Below are 13,286 nucleotides of genomic sequence, written 5' to 3' on the forward strand. Positions count from 1 at the left end.
TTATCTTTTGAAATAACTAATTGTACACTGTAAAAACGATTCGGAAACGTTCCTGGAAAATAATGGGCAGTTGATGTGCCCAGTTTCTGTTAGTAACATATCTTGCAAAAACCAGAAACATTTTCCGCTAAAAGACAGTAATCTTCCTGAAATTATCCTTGAATCTTTCTGGAGAATTTGAAAATCTACCCGGGTAAAACCACTCTGGAACCACCATGGGAAATTTGGTACGTTTATCGTGATTGATTATAATCTTCCTGATTTGGTAAGAAAGCTCCAGAAGCATCAACGCAACCATGGCCAAAACAGAATTGCAAGTAGGAACTTGCTGCAATTCTGCAGCTATCCAGAGACTTCTTCGCTCTCATTGGGAGCCGAGTCAATCTGGACTGGTAGTAATTGAACTAAAGCCGAAAAGTTTATTAAATACACTCAGTACATCTTTAAACCGGCAGCTAAAAATATTTTTCACGACATTTTTCACGATTTTATGGTGAAATAGATGCAAACCCGTGAAATCCCGAAACGTTACACGGAAATAATTCGTGACGTTTCAAAATTGTTTTACAGTGTATCGTGCAAATAATAAGTGTTAAGGAACATCTTTCGTACTATAACCCCTGATGAATGATGTAACTTTTTTAAATAACGACAAATTTATATGAAACTGTTTTTGTTCAAATAAAACTTGGAGTGAAAAATATTGATTGCAAAATACCGATGCCAAAAAGTAATGTTTTAGTAAAAACAGGGAAGTTTCATAACTAGTCCCATCAGCAGGAACATTTTGTGAACTTTTTCCTTCCCAAAATCTACTTTCGTTGGTTAAGTTTGACTTCTTAATTTTTGTTTGATATAGAAATTTGATAATATATGTTACATATTAATTATTTAAAGTTACCCTTACATTTGATATTTCGTTTAGTAACAAATTTCAAAAGTTGTTTCGGAAATTTATGTACCTGTGGTTTTTCATGAAAAATATTTTTTTTCTATGATAATTAACAACAACGTAATAAAAATTCAATTCCTCTACCAAAATTTCTGCTTTGTGGAAAATAACTTTAATTTCAATTTCCTATTTTGTTTTAAATAAATTAAATCGGTTCAATTCAAACTTAAGAAATATAATGCTTTCTATTCTTTTTTCAGCGGGGAATTTCAAGACATGATAAGCAAGTATAATTTTCTGCTTTTTTTCTACTTTTCTTTAGATATACAGCTTTTTTTTTTGTCTTTTAATCCTTTCAAGATTGGTAGAATATCAAAGTTGTAGTGCTTTCGAAAAAAAAGGGTATATTTTTGAATTAAGAAATTAATTTTCATAACACCATAATGAGGTTAATGGAGTTGTTTCCCTCAGTCCAAAGTAATACTTTTAGTCACTGATATTGATAGAACAAGCAAAATAAATAAATAAATAAATAAATAAATTAAAAAAAATAAATAGTTAAAATAAAATAAAAATAATAACATTGACCCAAAAAATGTTTTTATTTTCCCAGCAGTTATTTTTTAATTAATTTTTTTAAATGTCCGATTTTTCAAACAAGGCGTGGTGACGTCACAAATGATGCTCTTTGGCGCATCTTTCTACCACGTTTCCACGTTATGATAATCAAAAAGCGAATTAAAATTGCGCTCTATGCTTGCTATCAACTATATCGTTGCCAATACACGTGAGTACTATGCGAATTAAATATTTTGCTCTGTGAATGACAACACTGAATGGCATTTCATCACTTGTGATGTCATTGGCGGAAGCAAAAACAATAAAAGCACACCGATTTAAGTAATTTTTAAAAAATATTAAACTTAAAACAAATTATTTAAAAAATGATAAGATCCAATGTTTTTAAGATGCTCTTTAAGAAAAAAATACTTTTAAAATTTTGGAAACGACCCCATTCCGGTTCTCCAATAAAATATAATAATATTTAGGTCTAAACCCTGTTACGACGAAAGTTAAGTGTATTAAGGTTTGTTCATTGTAACGAGAATTTTGTTGCATGTAATGGAAATTAAAACGGGAACTAAATATCCATTTTGTTAAAACGGATTTTTTTGTTCTATTGGTATTCGCTACAACGAAATTTTACTGTATTTTATTCGATACTTAATGAAATAAAATTTTAACTTAGGGGCTACATATACACCATAATGGTACTTAAAGGGTTGATGTGCTCACATGATACAGTTCGAACAAGTACAGAAAATTCCAACAAGTATGGTCGTTCTTGAGTCTTTGTTAACCCCTGTTTATTTTAAGAAGAATTTTCTGTCTTTAACATGTAAAAACGGCTGTCTAATGAATTGTCGCTAAAAAGACGAATGGGCGTATCTCAAAAAATGAGTTATGACCACCACAGAAATGTCCAAAGTCGATTTTATAATATGACCTATCTGCGTATCTCTACAATAAATAGCTAAAAAGTTACAGTACCTCACACTGGTCGCGGTTCCCAAGCGATACAGTAAACTGGAAATCTTTAAATCGGTTTTCTGCAAAATACTTGAAAGTGAGCTACGCCCATTCATCTTTTTAGTGACGGAATATTTGTACCTTAAAAATTTAAGTTTTGTCAGAAATTATCAATAACATCAGCTCTTCATCGGCAAAAAATACGTACACACACAAAAAATTTTAATTTATTTTAGTCTCATAATTTTTTATAAAAATCAAAAACTTTTTGTTTGTATATGTTATTGAAAAAAATGATTTATTAATCAGACAGTTCCGCTCTTTCGCAAAATATTACTTTTTATAATATAATACTTGCAACAGTATACGTATGAAAAGTAACGCAAGTGGTCTATTTTTTCTGGGACGAAGCGTTTAAAGTCAAAGCACAGTTCTGAAATCAATTATTTTTATGAAGCTTCAACTTTTTCATGACACGCAAAACATATTCATTGCCGCCAATGACAAACATGTTGTTAATGCGAAATTAATTTTTCAGATGTCAATCTATGATTGTTGTATCCTTTAACAGGATGCAACAAGTGAAATACAGTTACTCAGCTAAATATGAGGTACGTATTCAACTAGCTTAAAATGCATTTCCCCATTATAAGCTTGTATTGGTTAGTGCTGGAAAAGTTTATAGACAAGTTTGAAATTTCTTGTATAGGCTTGTGTTTTTTATCAGGATGGAAACCAGATATCGCTTTTTCTCACTCAAAAAATAAAGACTTACCTGTGTACATGTGGAGGAAGTGGTCTAAAAACGGGCTGGAGTCCAAATACGGGCTACCTACTGAAAATAGGGGAAAGGGCTTGTGCACAGCCTTAAAAAGGCACCAAATCGAAGAACAGGACGGTGCAAAATATTGGTGAGTCACGGTGTTGGTTATTGACTAGTGAGAAGTGACTGCTTAGGTGAGAACTGTTTTATTAGTAAAACCTACTTTTGAGCAACTGAAAACTTTTCAAGGCATATGAAACTGAATTTCTCCCTCTTAAAGTTGTGCTGTAAAGCTAGTGACTTCTACCTCATAACAAAATAAATAACATGCGCTTGTTGTAAGACACTTGTTTGGAACTAGGGTAGGTGGGGGTAAAGCCCCGCGTGGGGTAAAAATCCGCACCGACATTTTAACTTGATCACCTTGGAGTAAGAAATTTACCTCTAGGTGTTGGGTTTGTCCTATGGAAACCATTTGATCAATGAAATTTTGTCCTGACTAGGCACTCCAGAGACGAGAAAGGGGGATAAGTCAGTTTTTTACTACTTTGATCTAACTTTTCTAATACATTATTTGAACATTGTAAAATGTAGAATTTGAAAAGAAAAATCATTGAATTACACGTTAATACTGGTACATTAAAGCTTCACTTTCGCGTGAAAACAGTGATTCTAATGGCTGCTTAAAAGCAACATGGCGCGTTTTTCAGAAAGTGACAAAATGGGGAAAATCCTCGCAGATGTTTTGAGGTAAAACCCCGCATCTCCAAAAGGGGAAGGATTCTCTCCACTCAGCTGAAAATTGTCTCTTTTTTGAAATATTATTAATATTTTTGTTTAGCATGTGTTTTGTACAACTTATTCAACTTAAAAAATTAATTGTTGGTGGACATTTACTCATAAAGTTTTAATTTGGATAAGTTTGTTAGGAAAAATCTTACATTCATTTCAATTCAAATGTGCTTTCATTATGTAATAATTTTTTCTCTTTTTTTTGAACATTTACGTACGTTTAATTTTTTGTTCTAATACCTTCAGAAGAAAAACTATTCAGAACCATGATAAATGTCGAGCTTAATGAAGCAAGTAACTTAATTGCAGGCATCTCTTCGTTCTGCATGGTAGACATTAAAGTTAGGTTCAAAAATATCGATTGAAGACATCTCTGAAAAATGGAACAAAAGCTTGGGACTTCAAAGAAGAAACGGATTTTCCTATCATTTCGAGTTAAACTGAAGAGAATAACTTGAAGCTTATCCCTGCACAATGTGGTCCAGATAACTCCAATATGACAAGAAGGGGGAGGGTATGTAGAGGGTTTTTTTTACATAAAACATCTAGAAGCCTGCAAACGTATTGAGACACAGGAAGAGTCATTGGAAATGAAGACATTATTAATTAATTGTCGTAACCTCAGCAGGACACGGTCCCATCCACGACGCAATAACATTTTCAGAAAACTCAACTTAGTGTACTGTTTACTTAAAGCACTGGTTACTACATATTCGATTAAATTATAGCCTCAGTCAATTAAACTAATTTTTATAATGCGGCTGTCATTTTTTTTCCGGATAATTAATCCTCCTTTTGTGGAGAAGAAAATATTATTTTTGTGACAGAGTTTTAAAAAAAATTAAACTTTTAAAGTGTGAGATATTTAAGTTTTGTACTGCTGAATAATAGTAAACCGACGGTTCTAGGAGGTTTTTCAAGTGTTTTTACCAAGCAGTCACCCTTATTAATCACATTCATCTTGAGTGGGTTAAAGATCCGCATTGCGGGGTTTTACCCCATTTTGTGGGGTAAAACCCCGCAGTTTTGTTTTCTTGCTAAATTGTAATTTTCTCAATTATTACTAATCAGATGTAGCTATAATTTGGAAGGATTATAGGTAACAGCCCACGCAATGACTGTAATTTGAGAAAATGGGAAAATATGCCCTTTATTGACCATGGTGGAATAAAAACTGAAAATCGCGGAGCTTTACCCTCACCTACCCTACTTGTTTGTTTAGTAATGGCTTCCAATACCGTCAACTTGAAGTACTGAATGGTCTAAAAATAGGCTACCATAGATGGCCTAAAAACGGACTATCGTAGATGGTCTAAAAACGGGCTACAGGGGCTAGCTGGATTTTTTTGACGAAAAATTACAGCCCGTTTTTAGAACATGCAATTTTCGATATTTTATAGTTGCGAATTATGCCAGTCTTTTACTAGATTTTCAAAAGGCATGGACAAGGATGGGAAGCTGGTTGATTCTTTCTCTTTCAACCTCTCTTTAGGATGCTCAGAAAGAAACAAAGACAAAAAAAAAAAAAAAAAAAGAATTTTGACATCTTGAATTCAAATTATGTTTTTCGCAATCACGAGTGTGTGTGTGTGTGAAGGCGTGTGTTTGTATCTGTGTGCAAGCATGTGTGTGTGTGTAGAGGTGTGTATGTATGCGTGTGTGTGTAGAGGTGTGTATGTATGCGCGCGTGTGTGTAGAGGTGTGTATGTATGCGTGTGTGTGTAGGATATGGACACAACCTGGAGACGGTTTCCGCTATAGGAGCAGCATCAGGAGGGGCCGGTCGACGGTGGTGATGCAGAGGGAGGCGGAAGGAAAATAAAATCATAGGAATTCAAAACAGTCAAGTGAGAACAATAAACAATGTGATTGCTCAAAAAAAAAAAAAAAAGTTCCGTCCAGAGCTAAACGAGCCTGCTTTTCCGTATACCAATATCGACTTTCTAGCATCTGATCAATAATCTCAAAAATTGCTAAAAGCGCAAAATATTTTTAAAGTAACTTTTTTAACATTTTAACCTGATTTCTAGCATAAAAAAGTCTATTTAATAAAATAATAAAATAATTTTCATTCTAAAAAAAAAAAAGTCTGCACATATCTTTGTGCAGATACATAAAGGACTCCGAATTTCTCCGCCAAACACTGAATACATATATTAAAACTTAGCTTGAAAATAAAAGCAAATCATATCAAAAACAATTATTTCAAAGTAAAAACCATGGCTGCAGAGTCTGAGTCAATCTCATTTTAAGGTAAAAGTCAAATTCGGGAGCCGTAGGTTTTTAATTTAAAGACTCGGAGTTGGAATCAGTCATTTCCCTTATAGTTCGCAATTCTGCCAATATTTGCGGAGTCGGAGTCGTACTTAGCATTTTGAGCTAAATGAGTCGGAGTCGGAGTCGAAGATTTTAAATTACCAACAGTCGACTTCAATCATTTCACCTCCGTGTCTAAATGTTTGACAAAGCTACCGAGTCAGAGTCGGAGTCGTAGAGTCGGACTCCGACTACGTTTTGGTAACAGGAGTCGCATTCGGAGTCGACTGCCCTAAACTTCTAGGAGTCGAAGCCGGGAGTTGGTCATCAAGAGCTATTTCCAACAAAATTTGTTTGAAGTAAATCCGCGTTTAAGTTTGGGATCTATGTTGACTTTTAGCTTCTTCGTTTGCGCTAAGTTTAAGGGATTTGAACTGTTCAAAATTGAAAGGAAAATTGTTGAAATCAAAAGGACATTTTCTATACATGCTCTTCAAAAACTTTTTCCTGTAAAGTTTGTTTGAAGCAATGTTGAAGTGCGGTATTTATATTCGCCTTGAAGTTCCAGGTAGGCGTTAATGTTAAGGCTTTTTGAACTGTTCAAAATGGATCGAAAAATTGTTTAGCCTTCTTTTAAGCTTTTTTCTTCTTTCTATGACATTTACTGGGAAGATACTCTAAAAGAAGGTTAAGATCGGACCTAGATGATATTTAGAAATCCTTTAAGGTGGTTTTTGAACGTAATATGGGGTATTTGAAGACAGGTAATTTTTCCATGTTTATTGAGTTCCTCAGCAAACTTGGTAAAAAAAAAAAAAAAAAAAAGAGCTTGAATTTAACTTTTTATAAAGCGTTTTCAACGGTGCCGAGACATGATTTTCAACAGTTATTGAAAAATATCTTTCAATCGTTTCAAGGATAGGAAGAAGAAGGAAAAAAAAAAAAAAGTGGATGATTTAACATCTGCACACCATGGCAGCTATAGATTGCATGAGTGTTTCTGGAGATTTTAATCTCTCCTTATGAAATTTCTTCAAAGTTGAACACGATAAAACGGTCACAACGCTCATGAAAGGAGTATAAAATATCACATAAAGTGTTTGAGCAAAAATTTCATGTTTTTTATACGTTTGTAACGAGAAAAACTAGTTTTATGCAAGTAGCCCATATTTAGACCACCTCTTGAAAAATCGTGTTTTTACTATTTTTTGAGATCACGTTTTGAGTTTTTAGTAAACTAAAACTAGTTTCTTCCTTTTTTTAAATCCTAATATACCTTTCAACAATGTTTTTAAGTGGCAATGACGTTAAAACTATCCATTTGAGGGTATAGGTAAATCGGTAGGTACCAAAATGAAAGTGGTAGCCCGTTTTTGGACCACTTTTTCTAATAAAAGCGAAAAACCAATTTTGAAAGACCTCGAGATGGTCCCGTTTCAAAGTTTTACTATTGAATTATATTTTATAGCCTTTATACATTTTATTTGTTAAGAATTTAAAAGAGCAAAAAGCAAGAAAAAAAAATATGCGTCGATATGTATATTTTTTTCTTTCATATTTTTCAGAGCATATCCCTCTTTTCTTACATTGGAGGTTACCTGGGTCTATGGCTTGGAATATCGCTTGTTGCTATCAGTGACGTCATTGAAACAGCACTGCTTATTATTCAGTGGATGTACGCAAAATGTCAAAGGCGGAGGAAGAACAAGATTGCTGACAGCGCCTACGGTCTATATATGGAGCACCCAAAGGCTATGTGGGTGATCTAAGGTTTTATTACAAACTTGTGCGACGAGTAGTGAATTTATTGTGAATTTCCTTGGCTTTGTTTAAAAAAAGAATTCATGAAAAATTAGGAGAAAATTTAAAATTAATAACAAAATGTTTCTCCTATTCTTTGTGTGTGCGTGTAGTAAACTGATTAAGCTTTTATTTGGACTTTAAAATTTTGTTTCGCTTGGAAAAAAATATTTATGAAAAACTGGGGGAAAAAAAAACTCAGGAGAATGTAAGATAATAACAAACTTTTTGTCCTCTTCTTTTTCTTTTCGGATTAAACCCAATTACAAAGATGGCTGCTAATATTTATTGTAGTTTGGAATTAAGATAACGTTAACAGTATTTCTTAGAGGTGACATTTGACTTTCAGACATGTATTTGTCTAAAAGTAAAAAAAGAAAAATAAGAGTACTTCTAGCGACGGAAAGCATCCTAGATACTGCTACCATAACCGAGATTTTTAAATATTTTGATGAAACTTTATTAAAACAAAAAATAGTTTAAAAAACTCAAATACTCGTCCTTGCTAAATACTGATATTGTTACTCCACGCATACAATTCTGAAAATTATGGTTTAATTAAATATTACGAACCAATTTGTTTACTGCATTGAGTGAATCTCGTCTTATCTAAAAAAATAAATAAATAAAATAAATTTTATTTGGTGAAAATTATATTGCCTTGCGATGAATTTCGCGGACATTATAACAAGCGCTTTTACGGAGAAATGTATGCTACAAATAAAAACAGCTTTTAGCGTTACTAGTGAGACACGTATTTCGGGGTTGAAAGGAACCTCTTTTTCAATGGGAATAAAGTAAGAAAATGAACGAAGAAATATTCGAAGGTATTTTCTAGGATAACTTTTCACCCACCAGAGATGGGCAGATTCGTATTCGTAAATCCGAATCCGAATTTGATTCACAGCACCTTAACGTGTCAATCCGAATACGAATACATTCGTATTCAATCCGAATACGAATACATTCGTATTCACAAGTGTGAATTCGAATAGATTTATGTTTGCTAATGTAAATCCGAATACCAAATTCAGATTCATACCTATGAATCCGAATCCGAATCTATTCGGATTCAGACCTATGAATCCAAATCATTTCTGATTCACATCTATGAATACTAATCCATTTGGATTCACACTTGGATTCACTGAAAAATTCAATTTAAAAGGTCAATATAAATAAATAAATGTTTCTTTGTACCTCGCTACAGTTCGAGTTTTGGGTGTTAGCGAGTTTTGGGATGTATATTTATTGGCGTCAAACTAAGTAATTGACCCGAAAATGAACTTCCTACTATTTGGAGCCCCAAGTCGAATACTACTGGACCCGGGTTTTAGAAGTCCATAAAAAGTAAAAAACCATGATTTTATGGTCATGAACACTAAAAATTTTCGCTAATTTTTCGTACAGTCAAGTGCCCATACTTGGGACAGTTTTGAACTTTTATCTCCAGTAGCATATTAATCATACGTTTTCCATTCGAACGAAGTATTCTATTTTCAGGATATGCTTTACTACGTCTCTTCAAGACAAGGTATAAGTGTGTAGATTTTTCCCTTTAAAAATAAAACATAAAAAATGTTCATTCTCCCAAGTTAGGGACTTCCCTAGGGGGTTCGTGATAGCGAATTCTTACCTAGCAGGTATAAGACTAGCTTTGAATTCTTCCACAATATCAGTGGAGTGGTATCGCTGTAAATGGCGTATTAAATTCGAAGTATTCAAAATGTTCACCTGAACTTCTTCAGTTTTTGAGGGAACATTCGCATCACATTTTAAACATAAAGCTCGAATAGATTTATGAGAGGTTCTCTCTAGGGAAATAGCATCGGCATTATCACTCACCGGCTTGAAAAAAATCACCGCTTAGTGCTGATCTAAGCGAAAATCGCAATTTCTGAAAAGGTTCGCATTCCGAATTCAGAGAATTGTCCTCGGAATAGTAAGTAATCTTACTAAAAGAAACAAAAGAAATTCATATTGTTATTAAATAAATGTAATTGAAACCGAAGAAAAATATTAAAAAATCATAGTAGCAATTAACATTTAAAAAGAAAAAAACTTGCAAAGTATATATATATAAAACGAGATTACCTTTCAATGACATTAAAAATAATAAATTAAATTGGATACGTACATATTAAGAGTTAAGCTTAGAGTGGTTCAAAAAAACTTTTTTTGCTAGAGTCCAGGACACACCCTATTTTTTTTTCAGACTTACTAATAGTATTGTGCTGTAAACGTTTTAGTTTCTTACTCAAATTTTAAGAGGGTGCTCAATTTAACATTAGTCGTAGCATGGGAAATGTCACAAATTTGGAAACATTTAATTTCCCCAGCTGCGTTTTTGTAAATAATTTTTTTTTGCAATGTATATGCATATTACTTTTGTATATTATAATATGTAGTATTGTTATTTCAGTTCAATGTAATTTTTAACGCCCCTCCCCATATCTACGATGTTTGGAGGAGGGAGTTGAGCACTCTCTTTCAGTTGAAATAAGAAGTCAAAATTCTTCCGGTATATTGCTATCCACAAGTCTAAAAATATGTAGGGGTGTCCTGTTATCTATTAGAAACTTTTTTTTACATGTATTTTTGAACCACCCTAGTTAAGCTATTTACTTATTCACTAAAAAATAAACATATAATCCTCCTCAACTTACAGTAAGTCAAAACAGTAGGGAAAAGATAGTATAATATAAGAATTCTAAAAAAGTCTTCTTTTCAGTCCTTAATGAGTTTTATTAAAATATTTAAAATACAAGAAGCATATGGTTTCCTTTTTTTCTTCGTGCATTTTATTTCAGGTGTTATTTTTCAAAAAAAAAAAAAAAAAAAAAAATCAATGTTCTACGCTATTTTTATTCTTTCTTTCTTTCTCAGTTTATGTACTTCCATAATATTTCCTTTTTTTCCCTTAGATAAAAGAAAGGTGTTATTTATTTTGATTGTTAAAAAATTTCTGGGAAATACACCCATATGGATATGGGACTTCATATTGTAGCAAGATTTTATCAAGCTCAGATGTGTAATTGTTTTTTACTGATTTCTGAATTACTCAAACTTAGAGTTTATGAATTTTTAACCATATATAGGAAAAGAATTAGCTGATTTAACACCTAACTTGAGCATTTTAACTTGTTAGTATCAAATACTATATTTAAATAAATTTAAATTTCAAAAATTCTATTCAAATCAGAAAAATCCGATTTAAATAAAAAAAATCCGAGTTTTTATATACATATATTTAAAAATCTTGATTTTTATCAACCCTGTTATGAAGTAAGATCCAACAAATTAAACACTATTTTAATCTGTTGAATAAAATATGTAGAGTTTTTTGCTGTTCTTGAGTACCGATTAAAAATCTCCCAATTTATCAGTTGAAGATCACTGTATTCTGTCAGTGCATTATGTTTCTATACATCATTCATTAAAACTTTTTATACAGTTTAACCTCAAATTATTTGACAAAAATTCCCAGCAGATTCCATCGTTATTTCCATTTGAAATTGCATTTGAGGAAAAATATCAGCAGCAGTAAAAAACATTTATCGCCGTTTAAATTTCATTATGTTTCATAACGAAACTACCGTTATTGCCACTCTAATCTCTCTCAAACCGGTCTCCGTGCTTGATCATGGCGGCCAATGGAAGCAGTATACGAGTCGTTCCTCTACCCTATTATTGTACTCTTTGGTATAAACAAGAACGTTTTCGCAGTAGTCAACGGTTGCGATAGTTGAAAATAAATGCGAAATACAAAATACAACCTAGCTTTCTTTTGCGCATTTTCTGTTTTTTCGTGAGAAATTTGGTTAGTAGAACTGTTAGTAAATAATTATCTTTGTGATCGATGCTTCCTTCCGGAGAGAGTTGAAATGTATGTTTGTATTATTGAGTAAAAAACCGTTTTCTTCCATCATAATATGTTTGTTCTTTTTTTTTAAACGAAACGTTTCAGAGAGAATCTGCATTTTCAACGGTACAAGTATATGTAACATCAACAAATTTTTACAATCAAATTTGATCCTTTGTAACATCAATCACTGTATATTCATTATATTTTAAAGTTGTGAAATTGAGATAAATTATCAGTGGTAAAATTATATAAACAAATCAAGTTTCAATTTACATGACTTTGGTAGAATTCCACTTTTAAAATTTTTGGACCCATAACAATATCGTCACTTTTCTTCAGAAATTCACTAACACCGAAAACTCGACCTGTAGCGAGGTACAGACAGACATTTATTCATTTATATTAAGCTTTTGAATTGAATTTTTCAGTGAATCCAAGTGTGAATACAAATGGATTCGTATTCACAGATGTAAATCAGAAATGATTTGGATTCATAGGTCTGAATCTGAATAGATTCGGATTCGGATTCATAGGTATGAATCCGAATTTCGTATTCGGATTCACACTTGTGAATATGAATGTATTCGTATTCGGATTGACACTTTAAGGAACTGTGAATCAAATTCGGATTCGGATTTACGAATACGAATCTGCCCATCTCTGTCACCCACAAAGTCATTTTATTTTGCACTGAGATAAAGGTTAATTGCAATTGCCAACAGACACGTGCCTGTAAGTCTTATTGATACTTAATCTTTTTACGTTGTTTGTGAACTTTAAAGTTTCTCAGGTGTGTGCAACTATTTGGATGTTAGTCAATATGTGTATTATCTGTAACGCTGCAAAAAATTATGATTTTACTATGGACGTTGTGGTTACTTATAACTCATTAATACATATATTTGTGTGTAGTACGATTCACGGGAAATCTAGGAATAATGTTTTAATACATTGTTACGAGTCCAGCCACTTCAAGAAATTCTTTAAATGACGACACAGTTCTTGAGAAAACACAGGAGATTTATTTACTATTATGTACAAGGAATATCGTTAGCAACTGCTAAATTAACCATAGCAATTAGGCAAATATCAGCTAACACCGTAAACTCAACGGTAACACACGTATTTACATCAAAATACTCAAAAACACAGCGCAAAAGGCTAATACACACAGAGCTAAATACACGCTCTCCAGCGCAACGGCCGATACGATTCAAAAGCAAAACTAAACTCTCATTCAAATGCCACACGGCTTTTATTCTCATCAAAGAAACACCTAGAAAATCTTATTTAGTTCTACCAGTTTCTTATACTTTCTTTTTATTCCATTCACAAATCTCATCGTTCAGAAACGGACTATATGCTTCATTCGAATGTAAAGGGGTTGT

The sequence above is a fragment of the Uloborus diversus genome, chromosome 1 (assembly GCF_026930045.1).
Source record: "Uloborus diversus isolate 005 chromosome 1, Udiv.v.3.1, whole genome shotgun sequence".
Classification (NCBI taxonomy): domain Eukaryota; kingdom Metazoa; phylum Arthropoda; class Arachnida; order Araneae; family Uloboridae; genus Uloborus; species Uloborus diversus.